Source organism: Paramormyrops kingsleyae, chromosome 1 (genome assembly GCF_048594095.1).
Source record: "Paramormyrops kingsleyae isolate MSU_618 chromosome 1, PKINGS_0.4, whole genome shotgun sequence".
Lineage (NCBI taxonomy): Eukaryota > Metazoa > Chordata > Actinopteri > Osteoglossiformes > Mormyridae > Paramormyrops > Paramormyrops kingsleyae.
Window position 1 is genome coordinate 66,765,867 of NC_132797.1, and position 22,755 is coordinate 66,788,621.

General features: G+C 41.1%; 1 long non-coding RNA gene across 1 annotated transcript; it reads right to left on the reverse strand.

The window, feature by feature from the left end:
• Positions 1–11,736: 11,736 nt before the first annotated feature.
• LOC140578909 (uncharacterized) lies at positions 11,737–18,584 on the reverse strand. Its single transcript, XR_011983180.1, has 4 exons — positions 18,514–18,584; positions 15,879–15,981; positions 13,654–13,756; positions 11,737–13,002 (listed from the first exon to the last, which is right to left on the reverse strand). It is a non-coding gene; the product is annotated as an uncharacterized lncRNA (long non-coding RNA).
• Positions 18,585–22,755: the final 4,171 nt, after the last annotated feature.

Sequence of the window (22,755 nt, forward strand, 5' to 3'; positions counted from 1 at the left end):
ATTTAAAAAAAAAAAACACACAACAGCACAGCAATTAAGAGACGTGGAACAATGTGGGCTTCATACCTGCATCACTAGTACAAATACCAGATCTTTTCTAATCTGGTCTATATTCCTCATCAAAAGTAATCAAGTTGCATTTCTAATTACATGGTACGCGCATTATAGACACATTTGTCTCTGGTGAGTCATAATGCCAAGGAAGAACAATAATGAATAAATCGTACATATGCATTTGAATATAAGATGCATATTACTATGCAAAGGTGGGGGCTAGACTAACATCTGGCATATTTGCAATAAAGAATGATGAATGAAAAAGCTGTTTGCGTGTTTTAGGGGTCAGCAAAGCTGGTTTTCCGAAACACTGTTCATCTTAAATATATTCTCATATACCAGAGACAGCAATTACAGGAGCATATATATTGGTTTGCTAGTACTGGATCCAGGGTGAGTATGTGGACTTTGATTAGCATGCAGCTAATGTGCTCTTGAGGCTCGTTTTAAATATATATAGGACTGTGCTGAAATTATAATGGAGTCGAACCGGCAGCTAACATTTAATGGTAAACTAAGCCGGAATGCAGGGGGACTGAGTACGCATTGCGGCAGCCACATTAACGTTAAAGCCAGCTACTCCACAATTAGCATAACTTTAGACTATAAAGAAGGTGTCAAGTATCTCATCGGGGCAGACTTTTCAGACTCTGCTTGTCTACTTGTCAATATGAAAGGAGGAAGAATAGGCGGTGATGTTCTCCCATGAAAATAAGGTTGGGGGGGGGGGGGGCAGCATCCCATTAATGTGAAGGCCCAGCTGCTCTTCTGTCTAAATATGGAGCTGCGTCGTTTACACTCCTTTAGGCGCAGCTGAGCCCCCCCTTTGGCTCCTTAACAGGTACTTAAAAGCACCTCTTTGGAAAAGGGGAGGATGCCAAATTATTACAGAAGGTATAAAACCATCATCTGAAGTACATCCAAATAGAGGTAAAACACACACATCTGTTCTGCCATATCTACACCGGAATATGACAGCTGTTAGCTAATGGTGTGTGTTTTGTAATATTGTAATAATTTAAATTAAGTAAACGTTCAAACAGATGCACCGTTTTTGTGATTTTTGCCTGTACAGGAAGAGGAACAGTGCACCCCTTGGGTTATAAAAGGTCAGAGGGAAAAAGCTATTGACGTACATGACACAGGAAATAACTTACGTCTAGGACCATTAGCAATCGCATTCAACTACTTCAAGGGTCTATTGGCTTGACCCCAGAACAACAGTGTGAGACTGTAACCTAGCTAGCTTGTGTTTCAATTCATTATTGACAGGATGTTTATCCAAGCGGGCTTTGGGCATACAGTACAAAGATTACAAAATAAGTTTGTCAGTATCTAGAGATGGAGTGTTCGATAACATCAGCGTATCTGGTTGAGGTCTCCCTGTTGGAGGTTATATTGTTTGGCTGAGGATGTGACCACCAGAAAGGGCAGCTTCCTGAAGCAGGGGATCCAGAGTTATAGCCCTCATTAACGGCGCTCTCCAGGGGCTGCGTCTTCAACTGCTCCTCCCCAGCCTCTGCCATTTCGCAAGGGATAGATTGTGTGAAATGTGTAACATTTATTTCCATGCATTTATTAATGTGATTAATGATTCTTCAGAAGAGAAGCATGCAATCTACCTATACTATCAGAGGGAAAATGGACAATGCAAGACAACAAAAAATAAACCTAGCAGAAGCAACACCCTTTTGAAATATCACCTTATTGTTTTCTGTTAATGTATTTTTTCTATTTCTTTTTATGCGTTAGACACAAATTGATTCATATTGTGACCATGTGTGGTTTACATGGTAAAGAGAAGGCTGTACCACCACAGTTTATTATATAAATATATTAAATATTTCATACATACAATGTAATGTAAAATATATGTGCCAGATGCTGGTATTGGCATTGTTTTTTCCATAAACAAAACAAATAAACAAAGATTTTCCCATTCACTGCATTTTTTTTTTGCCCCAAGATTATTTACACTAACGTTGCAAATAGTATTAAAGTAAGCAAACTACTGTACAAAATACAAATGTGCGCCCCCCCACCCTCCATGTGAAATGACGCATGTCGGACGCTGGCAAAATGGAACTGAGGGATGCAGTCAGGTGGCCTTTGAATTTCCAGTGGAAAATAGCTTAAAGGCTGATTTAACGTTTTTTTGCGTGTGGAAAGTATAACTGATTTCTAATGACCCCCAGAAAGTTCAACTTAAGTACAACTTTTAGTTTTCAACTTTTAAGTTAGGGAAAGTTAAATGAGTTTGCGTGTTCTCCCTGCGTCATGTGCTATTTTGGCATCCACCCACAAATAAAAATGTAAAACCAACATGATGACCAGTAAAGCATTACTGTGGAACCTGTGGAACTGTAGAAGACTTCTTCCCAATCCGGAACCAATTCCGCACGTTTCCACTGCAAAAAAACGGCTCCGGCACAACAGAACAGAAAAGAACCATAATGGTAGTGAAAGTGGAATGGACTATCATGTACAAACCTTCCTTATACCATAACTGATATAGATTTGTCTGATATTGCTAGTGCTGGCAATTGCCAGCTTATCAGTAGATTAACATCGCACAGTTTTTTATTCTTTGGAAAACAAAAGATCAGTGTGCTGGCCGACTTTAATAAATTATAAACATGTCACAGGTCGAATAAAATATTGTGGCACTTGAGTGGCAGACAGCACAGTTCAATTATTAGCAGACTCTTATTGTGCCGTCTTTAAAAGGACAGTGGTACAACAGCGAGCAATAATAAACTCACACACATAGGTCTTTAAGGACACAAAAGTGGATATAGGTGGCAGAGACAGAGCACAACGAGTCATACTCTGAATTTTTTTTTTTTGGTTTGGCAGCTTATAAAAACTTAAAATCTGAATAAAAACAAAAACGGAATGAATATTTACTTTAGTCTCACTTCCGTCTACGTAACATTTCCATTTCGTTCTTTTTTTGAAACGGGTGGAAACGTGGGCCAGTTCTCAAAAGGCACCAAGCGAGAATCAGCCCAGCACCTGTGCCAGCATCGGCTCTGTGTTGGTGGAAAGGAGGCAATCATAGATTAAATCCAAAGGCCAAAAGGTGGTAAAGCCAGCGACCAAAGTGTGGCAATGCGGGAGTCTGTGTGGGCTTTTGTCCCTTGAGAAATGAAACACTTGGGACTTTTGTAGAACTGCAAGACCATGTCAAGCGGCTGTTCTTGTGTTGTTGTCCATTTTACACTTTGCCGCAGCCTCATGCACCTCCAGAGTCGAGCCTTTCCACACATATTGTGTGCTAATGCAGCCTGTGTGTGGAAAACTCATGAGCCTACCGGGACTAGCCTGTGTTTCCATGTTTACTCCAAGATTAGAAGACACCTCAGTCATGGTCTTGCACAGCGGCGCTGTAGGCATCCTAGCAGCTGAAGGTTTTGATGCTGCCTGTGATCAGAAGGTTGCTGGTTCATATTCATATCTAGTGGGCAGCAGGGTGATTTCACCGTCGGTTTCCTGAGCCAGGCACTTAACCTCAATTGTTTTAGGGATTGGCTGACCCTTCTGTCTCAACTGTACATCGCTTTGGATAAAAGTCTCCTCCAAATAAATAAATGCAGTATAACAGTAATGAGCCAGACCACCAGGACCAAACTCCCGCCATTCCTCCTGCACATTTGATTTTAATTTGAACTTTTTGTTATCACATGCAGCTATTGTAATCCATTAGCTTGGATCAAAGTCATTTAATAAAACAAATGAACAAGAAACAACTTAGTGTACTGTAAGTGTAAGATAAGCCATTGTGTGTGTGATTTTGTGACTCGGAGAAGAAATATTGCTATCATAAATTCTACTTTCGGAACTTTATTTATCAAGAGCTGTGCTTATCTCATTCAGGCTGCACAACATCAAAGATTAAAGCATTTATTTATAAAATACTAATGCACTCATTTTTATGCTGGCATGAGCCTCTGAAGGGGACACATAAAGCAGCAGTAGAGTGTCTGATGGCCGCCCCTCCATTTTCACCCGCAGCCGTATTTGCAAGGAAGGGCACCTGCCGCTGTCATTGTTCGTATTTCACCGTATTTCAAACACCTGGGAGCTCCCAGCCTCTGCGTTTCTCATGCACTTGTTATTTCCTGTGCTGCTGTTCTGGCAGGACGAGCTAAACTTAGCCGCTCACAGAGATGGAGCTTCCTTCATGGGTCCCGTCAGTGGAGTTCATTAGCCAATGGTCCGTTGTGTTTGATCTCCGGCGCACAAGTGGAGGTCAGTCACAACACTGGTGTGCCTCTAGTCCCGGACTCAAGGCAAAGGTAATTCCTGGTCACGATCCAAAGAAATACAATCCATTGTCCACCAGGAACTGTCGTCTCTGGTTTTGAGTTTTAGGGATGCCTCTGTGGACAGAGGTTTGACGGTACGTCACAAAATACATACATTCTTTCTGTATATTTCACACGTAATTACTTGAAATGGCCTTTTCTCCAAAGCAGTTTACAGACCAGGGGAATTAAATGGCAGTGAGCCCCTTAGAAGGCCCTGTTTCTGGAGCCAAAATGATTTTTGAAACTGCCACCTCACAAAATCCGATGGAAAAACAAAGTAATTCTGCTCTTTTGTGGCTTTGTCGTTTGACAGAATAACATTGTGTGTTACATTTCCTTTAAGCTGAAGATGTAAGGCAAGATATGCTTCACAGTTACTGTTTTAAAGCTTTGCATTGTTCCCACTAGAGAATATACAATCATAAAGAATAGAGAATATAAATCTACATATTACATTGTACTTCTGATTCAGAAAGTTGGTAGGATCTCAAAAACAATGTTAATTAAGGTCCTTCATCCCTTCCTTTTAAAAATAAATCATAACAAATTAATACTTAAATAAATAAATGAGATCTACCAGGACATGGATAATATAAGAATTATTCTTGCAAGGTATCTACCTAATCTTCTCCTTCTTCTGCTCCGTAAACATCTCGGGACGTGTTCAAAATGCAGTCCTAGAAATTCCTCTGTTTGTTCAAAAGCAAGTCGGGTGAAAACAATGGGATTAAGCACAGGGTTTCTGAAAAGCCTAAGAGGAGACACTATCAGATGCGGGTTGGCTGACAGCTGGTATTCATTTTCCCACATTTTAAAAAACTTCCTTGAGGAAGTTTGGAGAAATAGACCTGGAAGTTTACTTAGATTTGCATGTTGTTAAGGCGGCTTCCTGTTTCGGTGTGTTTGTGGGTGGGGGGGGGGGGATGCACAGAAGGAGAGCGGCAGTACGGGCTGAGGGGAGGGCAGACGAGGAAGCGCAGCAACACCACGTCCCTCTCACAGCTGTCAGGGTGACGTTGGCACGGAACGCGCGGAAGCAGACCACTCCTGGGGGATAGAGGATGCTCATTGTTGCAGGATTCCTGTGGTCACAAGCATGTTTTTGTCCTCCCCAAAAAAGACCTGTTTGGGCGAAAATCGAAGGAAAAACCTCCCCGGTGCATTTTGCGTAGCCGCCGTTAGCGTGCCGAGCGCTCGAGTGCTGTTAGCGCGACATGCTCAGCTAAACACGCTAAACATTACATTCTTTAACTGCAGCCTGCTTACCTGTATAACATGAATGTTTAATGAAACACTGTTGTTTCAGCAACATAACAACACTGTTCCCTGGCAGATGGAATACCATACATCGAACCCAGATTCTATCAAGGCTAGAAATAATGAAAAAAAAATAATTATCAATCTGTATTGTCCTAAAGAAATGCAGCTCACAGATCACGCATCCCATTTTAACCCTTCCTTAAACACTTCTAATCACTATAATCCATCTGTAATTTTTAGCTATGGTAAAATTTCCTTTGCGTAGATCTTTCATTATGTGATTAAAAGAGGGAAAAAATAAAAATATCTTGTTTTTCATATTAGTTTGGATGCCTCTACTGGTGCTCACCGAATATCAGATATGAAATCAACAAAAGTTATTCATGACCGTGCTGTGAGGAATGTGGTTTTACCTTTTGCGGGTAGGCTTGTTTACGTTTCTGAGAGATGACAGTTCAGAGATGAGTGCACCCACAAAATATCTTAGGCTTTCTTCTGCATGGTGTGTCGCCTGCGCGATTTCCTGTTTTTATTGCAGGGAATGAGAGATTTATTATCGATAGCTTGCCTGATGCACCCCATAACACTGGAGCATAACTGCTGTGGTGCCCTTGGTTTGCTCTGGCCTACTGTGGTTTAACCAGAACTTTTGTGTTCTTCATTTATATTCAGATATTATACCCCTGTGTTGTAATTTCAAGTCTCAAGAAAGACTACTCAGCTATGTTATGTTCTTGTATTGTTGCAAATGTTTCTACTAAAACTGTCTTTGGAAATGCAAAATCTGCAAATCATCAACATTTAGGATGACGACATGTGATAGGTGGAGTTCGTCCAGAGAAACAAACTAACATTGTCTAGAGATCTCATTTCATGGCGTCTTAAGATAAAAGCGAGTGTGTAACATCTGTGTGTAAGATCTAACGGGAACCTCTTATGGATTTTCAAAAGAGATTTCCTACAAGAAAAACCACAGAAACATGAATCTAAGTGATGGATTTTGTGTTGCGACCATTTCTTTCATTAACTAGAAGAAATAGAATGGAAAGATTTCCATATTTTCCTTCTCTTGGGGTTATCCTCCATGTAATATTGTGATGTCGTTGTATATGACCTAGGTGCCATAGATTTGTAAGGTATTAAAAGTCGGTCTTATCTCAGACTCAGGAGTGTGAACATACCACGGGTTGATGTGGGCAGTCGGGATCCACACAAGCTGACAGAAAGTCTGTTCAGTATCCGTGAGAGATCCCGCTGATAGCTCCCCTTCCTGGAAGCATTTTGTCAGCCTAACTCCACTGAGACTCGAGGTCTTCTCCACAGATGCATTTCCAGATAGTCCAGGAAATACGAAACCTCCTCAAAATGTTTCATAGGTTGTGCGTGAATCAGAAGCATCTTTATTGAAATGGCTCACCGCGGGTTTTAGGGATAACCTGTTCAAACCCAGGTGTGAGGACTCTTTAGCCAATCAGTCCTCTAATCAGTGACCTAATTAGGGAATTACAGCAAAAACCTGCATACACACCGGCCCTTTGCGGGTAAGATTGCCCACCCCTGCTTTAAAGTAACAAGTGAGATGGGGGAAGGTGAGGATATCCAGAGAGTGGCAGGACCCTTTAGCCAGCTGTGGTTCATTTCTACCAATATAAAATAGCATTCCGCTTCTCTCTTGGCCCAGACACACCAAAACAGACGCTGAAACTTGGCCCTTCTATGTCACCAACAATTATGTTAAACCCAATTCCAATTTCCCCTTCTTGCTGTCTTGTACATTTCCCCAGATGCGTTAAACCCCAAAACACCAAATAAAGTCCCCGTTCCCTCCTCTCACACCTGTGTCACGAGGTTTTGTTTGCTGTCTTGCCTGGAACAAGAGTTTATCAAGCACAGAGTAATGTGGTTTAAACTATTTTGCACTGTCTATTGTCAAAATACTGTGTGTGTACTGTCTATATGCACTACCTGCACCTACTGTTTACTTGTGCAAAGTCATTGTTGTGTACTGTTATGTATTTTATTATTATTATTATTATTATTATTATTATTGTATTTATTACTCAGTCTTTACTGCTCAGCTCTTCTTTGTTTTAGCTGTCTGATGCTCTGCAGGATCACAATTTTATTTCATGTATGTAAAATGACAATATTGCGATCTAACAAGAAAATGCTGTCCCTTCTCATGACAGGCTCTTGCACGAAACACCACAGAAAACGGACGGCATTCGGAAACCGAGCACATAGCACGTACCCCGCTGAACTCACTCGTGGGAGATAAAAACACAATAATGAATAAACTGGCGCTCTTGGCTCTATTGCAATAGCTTCCTTCCAGGGCAACTTCTATGTCAGGAGTTTCACCCATAGTCTAGTCATTCATTCAGCTCTACAACAAAGGATGTCCTTGATAGAGGAATAACATCCGGATTTTCGCGCTGGAGAAGTCGCGGCAGGAGGGGCAAAACCGCTAACTGAGATGAAAGCACTTAGGTAGCCCCTGATGGTGACAGGGTCATCGAATAGCCATTAAATGTGTCCATTTGTTTAGTTTACCATGTGTTAATGTCTTTAGTTCATGCACCTGACCTCAGAGTTCAGTCCATCTGGAAATAGACGATACGTGGCAAGATATTCAGTAATGCAAAGCTACCTCTGTTCACAACAACCTGCATATGGCGTGTCAACAAATTGCACAAAAACATACATATATTTCACAGTCCAAGTCCAAAAATAAGTGGAAATATTCCATATCGATGTTTTAAATCAAAACGATCTGGTGGTGCTGCATTTCTGTGTTTCTGGTCTTTATTTTGCCTGAACTACATTTATCCATCCATTTTCCAACCGCTTAGCCAGGACAGGGAGAGACTGGAGTCTACGCCAGTCTGCATGGGGCACAAGATGGAGGACAGCTTGGCAGCAATGGCAGCTGGGAACATCAGGAATATGTCTAGACAGTGTTTTCGGAAGTCAAAGATATTAGCGTCATTAAAAAATAGTTTTGATGCACCTGAGTGCCAATTTTAGGAACCACTTTAGAGCCAGTGGATAGCAAACGATGACTCACACCTGACACATTCAGTGGGTCAAATGACTGAGTGGACCAGCCTTGTTATCGACACGCAGGAAGGCGTATTTTGACAGGTGCAGCGAGTCGGTGAGTTTAAAGGGTAGCGGAGGACAGGGGAGTCAAACAGCTGAGCAATCTCCGTCACGGTGCCTCTCAGCTGTGCGTCAGCAGCTGCCCAGCACCCGGGCCCGGACAAGCAAACCGAGCGGACGGGCAGATGGTCCCCCTCGCCCTCCGGGGGGAGTGAGCGAGCCCTGGGACATCCTGTTCACCAGGGGGAGTGAACAATGGTGAGAAAATCCCACTCCCAAAGCCGGCTCCGTTTTCACACATTTGGAGGGAAAGAGTCATTTTTCATATGAAGACAAAAGCGCTTTTTTCCCTTTCAGGGATACAGTGCTCTGTTTAAATGGAGCTGGGTAGCATAACAAACACCAGATGTGCCAGGTTCAGGAGAGGCGGTCATCTCACTCATTACCTGCAGCTCACACTGCAGTCCAGAGGGGATCCCTGGGTTAAAAATAAAGAGCTCACACTCAGAAATCATTTGGAGAACTTTGTGCAACAGATTGTGAAACCAGTTACACGGTGCCAGCAGCAGAAGAGTTATTTTTCCTCTATACTTCGATTAGGCCCCAGATCAACATTTTCTAAGCTTACAAGCCCAGCAAAGTATCATTATTATATGTACCTACATCTGGGGGAATTTCAAAGTAGCAACAGGTGTTAGACCAGAACACTTTGATTACTCTCTGCATTAATGCTAATGTGGTGGAACAGGGGCTCAGTGGGTAGGAGTAGAGCTTCACACCTTCAGGGCTGGGGGTATGAATCCCTTCCCCGCTGGCTGTATGTGTATGGAGGTACTCCAGTCCAAGATCAGGCTGTTAAGTCACCCTGATTGCACGCATATGTCTGCCCAATGCACACGTTACGTCTAAACAATGTAATACTCAAAACTGACCTCGCATAGATGTCCTGCCAATTAGCAAACGACTTGAGTATTACATCGTTTGAACATAACTACTGTACATCGGGCAGACACTGACCAGACGTATGTGTGCTATATGAGTAGCGTCTCAACATTGCCCATGGCGTATGAGTGAGTGCAGGTACACTGTAAAGTTACTTTTGACGTATCCTATCTTGTTCTCCTTTGAGACCTACACACACAATTCTGAGCCCAGGGTCAGGCCATTAACCCACCAACCCTGTTTGTGAGGATGAGCCCTGCAACGGACTGGTATCCCATCCTGGACGTTTCCTTGCTGTGTGTCTAGTGCTTCCTGGAATCCAGACTCACAGCGACCGAGTTCTTGGAAGATGAATGGATGGATTAATGTTGATATGGAAATAACAGGAAAATGGGATGTTCAGCAGGATGACTCGCCCTCTACTATGGTTCCCATGTCATCATCGAGCCCAGTGAAAGATCGTCGTGAGGAGCCTGAAGCTTACAGGCGCAGGAAGCTGACCTGCGGTTGGGGTCAAATGAAATGCTGCTAGTTTGGTATGCAAAGCGAAAGACCACAGCCCATCTCCTAGCTGCTGAGCCCTAGCTAAACCACGATACCACTCTGGTTTGGAGACAGAGGTCCAACAAACATCTCCAAAGATCCTCTGTTCAAGACTTGGGCGAGTTTCGGGAATATGTCCGAGGCACAGAGCAAGGAAGAAGGAGCATGCAAGGTGCTCGGGAATGACTGCCGGTCTGCTGGAGGCCAGCCTCCCTCAGGAACACGTCTCTCTATAGACTCCACCAAATACAAACAAGTGGATTTCCTTTACATTGTGTCAAAGTTTTAACTGGAATATGCAGAAACAAAGACGGGATAGAATAGTGATCCCTAAACATCCACAAAGTGAAACCTATTTACATTTATATTAATTTCATCTATAAAATAAAACCCTGATAATGGCTAAGACCTCAGTTTAATATTTTGCCCTTCATTTTAATTAGGTTGTATTTGGCCACAGGCTGTTCAGGTATTAGTATGTGTGGAACCCTAATATCTCGGGGTCTACTTAGGACCCAGGATCACCACAATCCGGCACTGAGTAGGCAGTTCCCAATTGCCAGTCTTCAGTGTCTCCCAGTTGCCTTGTCAACGCACAACACCTGCCCCCAGCTGCTGAGTGACATCACGCATTTGGAGGTGAGCGCTACCCACCCCATCCCAGCTCCGGCCCAGCGGGGAGCAGACAGCCGAACCTGACGCAGACAGCTAGTGTGACAGGGAGAGGACGGCCGTGCGTTTTGTTGTTGTTATGGCACCGTTTCACAGGAAGGATACGATAGAAGGCCGACCGTCTGCAGAAATGTCACATGGCGACGTCTGTTCTTTCGGAGCTTCAGGTAGCACTGGATTCACTAATTTACACTCCGGATCGTATCTGAAGCAGCCGCTGCGATTTTGAGATTATTCTTGCGTGTATCCTGCTCCCAGGCAGTCGCTCACATTCTGCCCGCAGGTTTATCTTCATGCTGTATTTGACATCCTGGAGCCATATGGACTCGTTCTACTAATCTTGGCTGCGGGATCCTGTCAGCACACCAGATGTACAAGCTACCTCGATACTTGTTCGTTCGCCAGCTGTTTCAAAGGGACAATAATTTGCCGGTTAATCAGAAAGGCTGGATTTCAGCTCATTAGAAATGGGACTTCTGTAACACCTAATTGCCATGTAAAGCCATAATTGCATGACTGGCTTTTTACATCTCCATTCATTTGTTAACAGGATTCTGACACGTTTCTGTTGTTGTTTGTGCAGGGCTGTGCATTTTTGGGTTATAAAAATACAGACAGGCAATTAAAAAGAATAATGAAATCTGTAGATGTTAAGGGGTGAATTTTCCTATAATCACCCACAATTAAGCACAGACACCAAGTATTTTTTTTTCAAAGGTTGGTTCATTGCAATATCTTGCTGACAAGTACAGAAACTTTGCACATATAACATTAGCATATATGAATTGCGACATTTCTGGACATTTCTTTCTAGCTTTTGCAATGAGAATCGTATTGTGAAAGTCTGTTGATAAGAAGACAGGTCTGTTCCTGTTAGCCATTCGCTCATGTGTGTAGCGATTCCAGTTAGGACCCTGACCTCATCTTGTCCGGGGCCATATTGTGACGGTTGTACAGTAATACGCTTTGTTCCACCATCGTGGCTTCAGCACCTGCTTCTTGTGGGCCAGAAGCAGCCTCAGGTGTCAGCAGCCCCCAGCTGGGTTTTTCTGTGACAGGGAGGTGTGCATGCTGAAAGTGTCCCCAGGTCACTTCTCTGTCTAATATCCTGGAATTTCAATGTTGTAGCAAACTAAGGTCAAAAGCCACTTTTTACTAACAGATTATGTGGATCTTGGTGCATAATCAGGTACCTATCCATCCTCTGTGCCAGTGTTTCCCAATCCGGTCCTCAGGGACCCACAACCGGTCCGCATTTTTGCTCCCTCAGAACTCCCTACCAGACAGTCCACAATTTTGCTCCCTCCCAGCTGCCAAGCAAAACATGACTGTCTCTGGGTCCCCAAAGATCAGATTGGGAAACACTGATCTAAGAATTCACAGTTGGCACCACAAATGGACCAAGCTCTTTCATTCAGACAAGGCCTGGCCATCAGATTTGATCCGGCACTAAAAGCATCCATCCCAGGCAACTTAGGGTACAAGTTTGGGTAGACCTTGGATGGGCACCACTCCATCACAGGGCTGACACTCACTATCATACACTATGACAACAAACTCCACAAAGACAGGTGGGGTATAAACCCATAACCCTTAAAGTATGAGGCAACAATGTTGCCCACTGTGCCACTCACAGATATGGTGCCCTTTGACACGGAAGTATTTATATAGTATTGGGATCTGTCCCTTACACTCACAACACTTACGCCCCACCCATTTTCTGTATCTGCTTGTCCCATTTAGAGTCACAAGGGACTGGAAGCTACAGGCGCAAGACAGAGGACCTCCCAGGACGGGGCACCAAACCCACTGCAGGACACACACATCATTCACACATACGGGGAATTCGGTGACTCCAATTAACCGTGTTTTTGGACTGTCAGGGAAAACCAGAGAACTTGCAAACTCACACTTGAATCTTGGTCCCAGTGTGGAAGGAAAATTCCAGTAGGGCGGGGGAGAGGTGCATAGTGGGATTGTCGTCAGTGCCTTAGGCAAGAAGAATGTGTATGTGTGTGTCTGACCCTGAAACCGGGAGGTGAAACTGCTTGTTTGTGAAGATAATCGGAACCTCTTCTGCTGACAGGACAGGACATTCTACATAGGCTGCTCAATGCTGCAGAGGAAGATAACAGGAAAGGCATCAGAAACATCGAGAGGAGACAAACAGGCTTATGTTCTAATGCGTTTGCAACTGTTTTCAACTATTTCGACGACCATATGGTTTAATGAATGTGTTGTAATGAAACAGATTAATGGGCCAAATATATGGCGAGATATGGGTAGTTTAATTTGCTTGGTTGCATAGTATTGTTTAACATGGGGACATGTACGGGGTGGGGTGCAAACTGGTGGTGACTGGTGATGGGCATAAAGGAAACGCAGAGGAGCACAAGGTCAAAAAGGCAACCTGTACGTGGACAAGAGCCCCAGTTTTGACCAATATGATAGAAGATTGCCTTTTAGGGGAGTTGCAGGAATTCTTTGTTCAGGGCTTCACTTCTTTGGTACGGAGATGATCTGTTTCTTTGCTGTTAATACAATCTGTCTTAATAAAAGGAATTTTATCTTACTTAAGTCATGCCAGGTAAATTTACTTCATGCCTGGTGCTGAGCAGAATTTAGAGAAAGGAAAGTGAATCTAGGTTTTTCTTTTTATTCCCACACCAGAAGTACAAAGCAGCAGTGCTGACCATAGCGAAGGTGTACACCTTCTCTGCAAATGAATTAGCTGCAATCAGGACCAGGAGATCTTTATCAATCTTACCTCTAGTGTTTCATTTGGTTTGGGCTGTCCTTAGTTTGTAGGTCATCACTGCAGAGTACGCTCATCAGATCTTGGTTTGAGATTCCAATGACCGGAAGACAATCTAATAGAAAATGACTTTTAAAACATTTTTCAGTGGTTATGCAATTTAGCCGCTTCTGCTGGAGTCAATAATCCAACATGAGTAAAACCGTAACTGTCGCAACCCGACAGACAGCGGGATGTATCTGAAACATATTTCGTCTCGGTTAAGGGCCAGCGGCTTCCCGTGGGCATTTTTTCTGTGGTGTCACCATGCCAAGCCGAACGTGGCAGGTGGCTTTGTGGTGGAGCTACACAGTTAGCCTCACGCCACCTGCAGACCGGCAGCTGGAAGAGGAGGAGCACCAGTTAAACAAGGTGTTGTACACATCACCCTTCCACCTCTGAGCCCTCAGACTCTGCCGAACCGACATTGCAATGGAAAGTACAGAACATCTTTCTGTATAACTCAAGTTAGAACTGGAAAACCCCTAAAATCCTGGTGATATATTATCAGCTAGGAGGTATTCATATGATATATATGTAACAAATCCTCTTTAAGTGAATTACCTTTATACACACAAGTGTATATTTGTTATATCAATATACAGTATAATGTTTAATGTTCACAGAACAGAAGCTCTACTTCTTCCTGTTTCTAATATAATCATTATTAGAAGTTCTTAATTAAAAACAGCAAATGTTCCAATAACTAATTTTATTCCAATTTCATCATTCTTCCTCTATTTCCTTTATCATCTTCTCTATCAGAGCTTTACATCTAGACATCTTTTATTTCAGTTTCATTATTGGAATATTAATTGACAATGCAGGATAATGACTTTTACAGTGAATGAATGTGCAGATCCCACATTAACTGCAGCCTCTTTATAATGTCCTGCTTGCTATTCAGTTATAATCACTCCTTCTTTCTTTCCCAGGAAATTCAGCATCGGGGAGGATGACTAGACATAGCCATTCAGATAATTTGTCAATCTGAGGAGATACAGTTCTGCATCTTCAAAGAAAGTGCGGAAGATAACAGGACCAAAAATGAGAGACTCACAGACATTCTGAAGTTAACTAGCATGAGAAAAAGCATTATTGATAAAAATGGTGCAGTATTATGTCAGCTAGACCATCACCAAATATTCCAGAAATGGTTTTACACGTTGTAGATTAAATGCATGTCTATAACTTTTAACTTAAATTATTAAGTTAGCATAAGGAACATGATAACACTTTACTTGAGGGGACACAAAATGTGTAGTATTACTTATGTATTAATTAACCACAAATTAAGTGTTAGTTTCAAACTGATCTCATGTTTGTTCATCATTAATCAATTGTCACACATCTTTTATCTCAAGCAAGTACTATATTTCATACTATAGCTATTTATGTTAACTTTTATGAACTACTAAAGGAACCACTGAAGGAACTACTGAAGGAACAAATAATGGATAATACAAGTAAAATACTGTTCTCATGTTCATTCATCATTAATCCATCTTATAAGTAACTATATCTGTTCATGATTTGTTCATGATTTATTCTTCAGTAGTAACTGAGTTATTACTTATTACTGTGTCCCCTCAGGTAAAGTGTCACCAAGAAAAGAAATGAAGAACAACATCATGAATCCAGCAGTGAGAGTTATGCAAATTTAAATGTGTGTGTGTGTGTGGGGGGGTTGACAAGGACAGTTACAGGGGCACTGAGCTTCTGGTCAGCTGGTGATGAACAGCAGGTCTATCTGGGGAGGTTCTGCACATGCTGGGGGGGTCTAGGATGGTTGCAGCATATGGACCACAGGATCTAGCTGTTTTCAGCTGTCATACAGTCGGGGATGTTTTCAATTTTGTTTACTAATTTCTGAGAGATCATTGCCGTAATGCATAGAGGGGTTTTTCAGTCATAAAATGTTTGGAGGACAGATTAGTATAATGATTCCTTCTTAAGTGGAACTGAAACTTAGTAGAAAAAAAGAAGTGAGAACTATGTTTCTCTAAACATTGCAAAATTCACTTTTCCATGACAAAGGCAAAAGGCCCAGCACTGAGATCCATCACCATGACTGCTGCTATTGTTGTATATAATCCTGCATCGGATTATGTCATATGAAATGTGTAATATCATGGCTCATTACAGACACAGCAATTATGGGTTTTACACCTTGTTTGCTCGTTCAGACGTCTACTAACCAGGTCGTGTTACATCCATGGTTCTTTGGGTGTCAGAGTCCCAGACACATCTTCAATAGGAAGGGCTTTGTGAAAATCCACTCCTCAAAAATCACGTCCAGCTCTGTGATACATAAAACTTATATCCATCTCCCCTACTATGCATTTGATCTTAGATACCAATCACTGAAGCTTAAGAAATACAGCACCTTAAGGTGTTTTTTATAGGTGTACAGCCTATAAAAGTGACATCTATTGCATCATATCATGCTTATTATATTTTGCATTTCACTCTTCAGTATCTTCCTTTCCTGGGAGGTGTCTGTCAAAGTCCTAGTGAAGTCCAACAATTCAGTGCTGGAGCTCAACACATCACTGTTCCTCCGAAATACCGCTCTTCCTGCTCCCAAAAAAGTACTTCACGCTGCATTTTTATGGGTTAAGTTACTTTAGGACTGATATTTACAGAAAATAAATAATAGAAGAGAATCCTTTGAAAAATTACTAAATTGATACATCACAAATAGCTCTTCATAAATATCATGATGTGCATCACGAGACACACAATGATCCTTTTGCTGGTGCTTACAGCTTTGTTATGTTATTTGATCTTGGAGATCTGACAACATTTTTCCCCAGTCGCTTCACATTCCATGCACCAAAACTCGTAAAACAAATATTAACTTGATCGTCCCATATTTCTTTAACTTTCATTGGAATAATTTGTTCTTTTTGTCTTTTATAAACAGCATTTACTACCAGTGCTACGCAAATCCTGGCATGATTCATAAAATACATAAAAGAAACTTCCATTAAAGCCTTGCATATGTGCGTCTCCGGTTTTGGAGAATGAAGGACTCACAAGTTTGAGGTCAAACCACAGTTCTAAAGATGCATGAGGTATAAAAAGTTAAGTTCTCCCCAAATGAGCTTGATGGGCCGATTGGCCTTCTCTCGTTTGTAAATTTCTTATGTTCTTATATTCTTAAGAGGTGATTCTGCCCCCATTATTAACTATGCAGCTACCAGGCAATTAAGATGCCTCTGATTGCTTATGGTGGCTCTTGTTATTACCTACACATCTAACTCCCACAATCAAGTAAGAGTGATGGTAATTAAAGGGTTAGAATAATGACTCTTATAGAATTGTAGATCTCTGCGGGTAAGCCTAAAATACAGTGAATGCTACTCTATTTAATTCTTGTGTTGAGAGCTGGATCCAGATCTAATGCTGCCTTGCTTTTAGCTTAGTCATCCCAGATGAGTAGGGACATTCCATCTCAGTAAAGAAATAATGCTGTTTGTTTTTACATAATAATAATGCTGTTTGTTTTTCATGCTTTATTGCGCATGAAAGACATGCGGATCAGCATCCATATGAACAGCTTCATCAAAATGATTAAAATAACACGTAATTGTTACAAAGCAGCTACTCTTGATGGCTTCATACCAATTTTAAAGTTTTTCAGTATATAACTCTGGAAAAATTTATGACACCATTGTATATTTTTTTAAAGATCTGCATTTTAAATCCTGGTTTAATCCTGGTTTCACCTTACTGCTAGTTACTCCCCCATCAACAGAACTTCTTACGGTACACAGTAGCACCTTGATTTAACGACGTTTTGCGTAAACCTCGAGACAAGACAGTAACAAAAATATTTAATATATTTGGTACAGTAAAACATATTAGAAGTGATATGGTCTCTTGCTATTAAAACTAGTCAACAGCGCCACTTGGCGGTAAAATCTATGTTTAATATGGATTATATTATGAAACTGCAGGCAGTTGAAAGATCAAAGTGAGAGCTGTCCTGAAACGTAAGTTTCTGCCGTTTTGCAAAATTTTCATCAGTATTGCTTAAAAATTAAATCGGTGTCAAACATATGGGTAAATATATTAACATGGATCTCGTCTATTGAAACTACATAATTAAGCTGTTTGACATTGTTAAATCACAAATTACCCTTAGTCGTATTATTGTAGACTAGATTCAAATAAGTTAGAGAACTATATTTTAATGTGTGCTGCCATCTAGTGGTTAAAGGGTGAAAGAGCATAACGGATTGTTTCGGCAAATTTATACTCGCGTTCATAAATCGATAAATTACCCGTACAATGCAAAGCTCAAACCAAGATCATATGTCGATTATAACAGACATTTATTCAGAGAAGAAAGGCTAAAGCCGGCAAAATATTTTCTGCACTAAAGACTCCAAGCCATCGGTCGGCAAGAATGCAGTCGAAGTAAAGCAGATCTTTAGCTTGTTTTCCGGTAATTTTTTACGGTTTATTATTAAGCTTAAGTACCTGGCAGTTGCAAACAGAGCTAGATTATCGTAATCGTAGGAATACGGGATATGGTGACCATATATGAACTGTTTTAACAGCTCGTATACACTTTGCTTTTTATAAATTTTATAATGTGTTTACCTTAATGTAAAAAAATAATAATAATGTAAACAGGGTTACCAACTCCCACGCATCTGACGTGACAGACGTACGCTTTCAGACTCGCACCCTAACGCAAGAAATCTTACGGCAAATCTACAGTATATTAGATCCATTATAAACCTAAAATTAGCTACATCAAAAGTGTTGGGATACTTTGCAAACCTTACAAACTATTTACAAGGTAATAAAACGGTTACGTACATGTAAATGTTTATGCAGATGTGTCCCTAATTGAAAATCTCACGCCAATCAGTTGACCGAAGTTGATAACCCTGTTTAAAAAGTAGTCAAATCGTAGTGTTGTTTGTATCGCCACCTGCTGGAGATTTATTTAATGCAACATGCGTGCGCCTTGAATTAAATTACCACTGTACTTTAGGGGGCGCTGTAATCGTGCATGTTCAGATAACAGGTGCGCTTTATTGCGCATGAAAGACATGCGGATCAGTATCCATATGAACAGCTTCATCAAAATGATTAAAATAACACGTAATTGTTACAAAGCAGCTACTCTTGATGGCTTCATACCAATTTTAAAGTTTTTCAGTATATAACTCTGGAAAAATTTATGACACCATTGTATATTTTTTTAAAGATCTGCATTTTAAATCCTGGTTTAATCCTGGTTTTGCTGGCAGAAGGCTAAACTGTACAGCAGGCTGATTCCAGGCTCAAAGTTTCGAAGACGGCACTACACAAGAAAAAGGTGAAGCAGGAGACACCAGCAATGACCAATGAGGGCAGAAGCAACTTTCTAATGGCAGCGAAGACCATCAACTTATCCGGCAGTGCCTCATAAATCGGAGGACGACCTCAAGTGACCTTCAAAAAGAATAGGAAACATTAAGTGGTGTGAAGTGCACTGCTTGGATAATTTGCAATAGACTCATAGAAGCAGGACTGAAGACCCATAAAGCAAGGAAGAAGCCCTTCATTAAAGAGAAACACAGAACATCCAGGCTGGAGTTTGCAAAAACAAAAAACAATGTGTATTTGACACAGGGCCATAACCATAACCTGAGAAAGGAGTGAAACTGAAAATTTTGCCATGGCTTCTTAATTTTTTCCACAGCTGTATGTCACATTATAAGGCCATGTAGGCTTCATCCAGTGTTCAAACAGCAAATGCCATGTTTTTTTTCCTAACCCAGGAATTAGTGCATAGTCAAAAACACACACAAAGGACAATTCTTAATCACCAGTTCACTTGAACTTCTCATTATTGTATTGTGCAGAGGGGAGTTAAAACACTCAGGGGGAACCCAGGAAAAACAGATGACAGGTGTAAAAACACTGGTGAAGACACTTAATTGCCAAGCTGCACAATTTTCTTTAACAGTCTGAAGATTGTGTCAAAAGGATGTGAAGGCTTAAGACCTAGATCTGAGAGCTTATGTTAGCTCCTTAATAACTGTAAATAATTTAATTATCCTTAATAATTTGTAAATAATAATTTGAAAATAATGGCTCTTAACTGTTTTCACTACTCTTGGAAGGATGAGTTATTCAAATATTCCAGACCAAAGTAGCTTTAAGGATTAGATGGTGTGTTACTGGGAGTGGGGCGATAAGCAAGAGGAAATTCAGGATTTAGGATTAATTTTAAAGTCTTGTTTTGGATTTTTTTTCCTACCCATATTATGATTCAGAAGAAGTCTAATCACAAGGAGACTTAAGAACATGGTCTAAATGCATACGAAGTTGACCATAAGTGATACCCCTAATAACCACATAATTTCATCATCTGGCAATGATATCTCATCTTCATTACAGCAAGCATGTCAGACCCTTGCAAGCGATTCCTCCAAAAGACAACACTGAAATAGCAAAGTCCTGAATTAGCGGGATGCAATTAAGTACAGGAAGCATGCATATACAGTACTACATTATAGGGGCAGTGTGTGGTTTAGCAGGTTAGGGTGTTTTGCCTGTTATTAGAAAGTCACTGGTTCAAATACCAGGGTCAGCAGAGTGATTTCATTTTTGAGTGAGGCCCTAAGCCCCAATTCCTCTAAGAACTGTCTGACCCTGTCCTCTCATTTGTATGTCACTTTGGATATAAGCTTCTGATAAATAAAATGTAATGTACATTATTAATACGGTTAAAAGAACCTAAGGTAAAATTGACCTAAGTTTAGGGGGTGATGGGGGTTTAGATGGTGTTTCTGCAAATATGACTGCATTTGCTCCAGTCATCCTTACATGTTAGGTCTTCAGGGCTGCAAGATGGAACGTGCCCAGGATCTGAAGGCCCCCTGCTGTTTAAGATGGAGCTTCTCACACAGTCACGTCTGCCCTGATCTATCACGTTCTGTCTACCGACCCGGGGGGAATAATGAACAATAATACTGTTGACGGACCACAGAAACATGCAGGAAAAGGCAAATCGCTGACACAAACTTAAGATGTAATTTGCCTGTTCGATCATGTGCAACACCTGAGCTTTTTTGTATAATGGATAAGATTCGATTGTTTCAATTTCAAACTTACTTTTGCTTGATCTAATTCCATCATTAATTTACTCCTAGCTAGTCAACTGTGAGATGAACCAAATTCTGGGCATATCTAATAGAGAAACACTGCAGATCTTTTTTTTTCTTTACACTAGATGCTGAGTGGATTTTACAGACCTTAACTGGGGCTTCGGTTCATTGCAATCATTCCATTTCTGTAGGCTGGCACACCTGCGCTGTCTTCGTCCTCTGTTGTGTTTGGGAGTCTGCAGTTTGTTATGTGTACACTGTACAGTGTAGCTTGTTTGCTAACAATCTGAGGTGTTACTCTGAAGTTCTTCTTGTCATGTATGGTTTTTATTGTTGCAGATGCAGAAGAGTAGAGTCTGAAACTGAATGGTAGGATGGGCTCATTAACAATGAGAACCATAATTGAAAAAGTTATTCAGTTGCTGGCTCATTACAAGAGTGAAGATAACTTTTTCCATTATAACTCGCTGCTGCATCATTCTTCCTCAATGGGCTTTTCAACTGGGTACCCACTATGCCCTAATGGAATAATTGCCTTCTCCTTTAGGACCATAGTGTTGAATTGACACATTCCTGGTCCTGGTCTTGAATCCAAACTATAAGTACAATGAAGAACAAACATATCTTTTATTTCCTAATACATTTCAAGGTTACAACTGAACATGCAATCTACTGTTTTAAAAAGACAGTGTTATCAGTAATGGTGACAGATTTTTACTACGGAATGTCCTCTTCCTGTTCTCTCCCACTTCCTGTTTATACGTTTGCCTAAGATACCCTCTCCTACATGTCGGCCATTATTGCCCGGGGCTTGCTCTGGTTTTCCCCCGTTCTCTCCTGTTGTTAATCTGCATTTGGTATCTTGCAGCCTGTAGTACATCATGTGACTCCAGCTTCAGCCTAGGTTTTCTTGTTTTTTTTTTTCTTTCTTCCATTTTTGGCTTGTTTGATGTTGACATCTGTGGTTTGTTTATTTTTACAGTTTTCTTTTCTCCATTACATCATACTGGAAGGCATTTAAACGGAATGATTTACATATGACAAAAAGCAGTCTGATAGTCTAGGTTCTCAGGGTCACTTATCGCTTCCAAGTTCATGATCACCACGTCATGTCTGCCGCTGTTCATTGTCCTTACCTCTGATCTGCTCCTGGACACTCACACAAATCCCTCCTTGTTTCAATATATCAACTCACCAGCAGCAAACAGAATAAACATTGGGCCAGCATACAAATAACGTCACATCGCCTACTCTTACCGTGTACAGTCACATGCTACTCACCATGTTTGATTTTCATATGCAAAAAAAAAAAAAAACTTCAGTGAATCCACCGTCTTTGCCACATAATGAAACATCCACTTCCACTTGTTTTCAATTACAACCATTCAGGAAATTTTCCAGTTCTGCCTCATTGCCTTCAGCAAAGGGTAGGAAATGATGTCCCGTTTGCCATTATTAAGTAATGGGTTTTTTTTTCTCCCTCTGGAAATTCTGTTAAGTGTCTTGCCATTAAAGAGTAAGTGAAAGAACCCCAGTTGAATCAGAATGGTTATTACGAAAATACCAAAAGCTCTGCAACAACACATTGCATTGAATTCATACTGTACACTTACTGCCCATACTGCTTAACTTTTAACCTTCCCATTAGGAGTAACCAATGACCACAAACTGGGCCATTTTTCAGCCAGTGTCAATCTCATCTGGAATGACAACAAATGCAGGCATTCTACACTTTGCCTGTAGCCAAACCGATAAATCAAGCGCCACGAAATATATCTCTCTGTCCAACAATGACAAATACCTACTCCAGGATTACTTAAAAAAGGAGATACAGGTCATCCTGGCAGAAATATGAACAAGATTTAATAAAGTAGCAGTAATCTGAAATGTATACAGCGTGCCTGGGCTGGCCATCTGGCAAGGCAAGCATTTTGCCCATGGGCCAAAGGGGTAGCAAGGC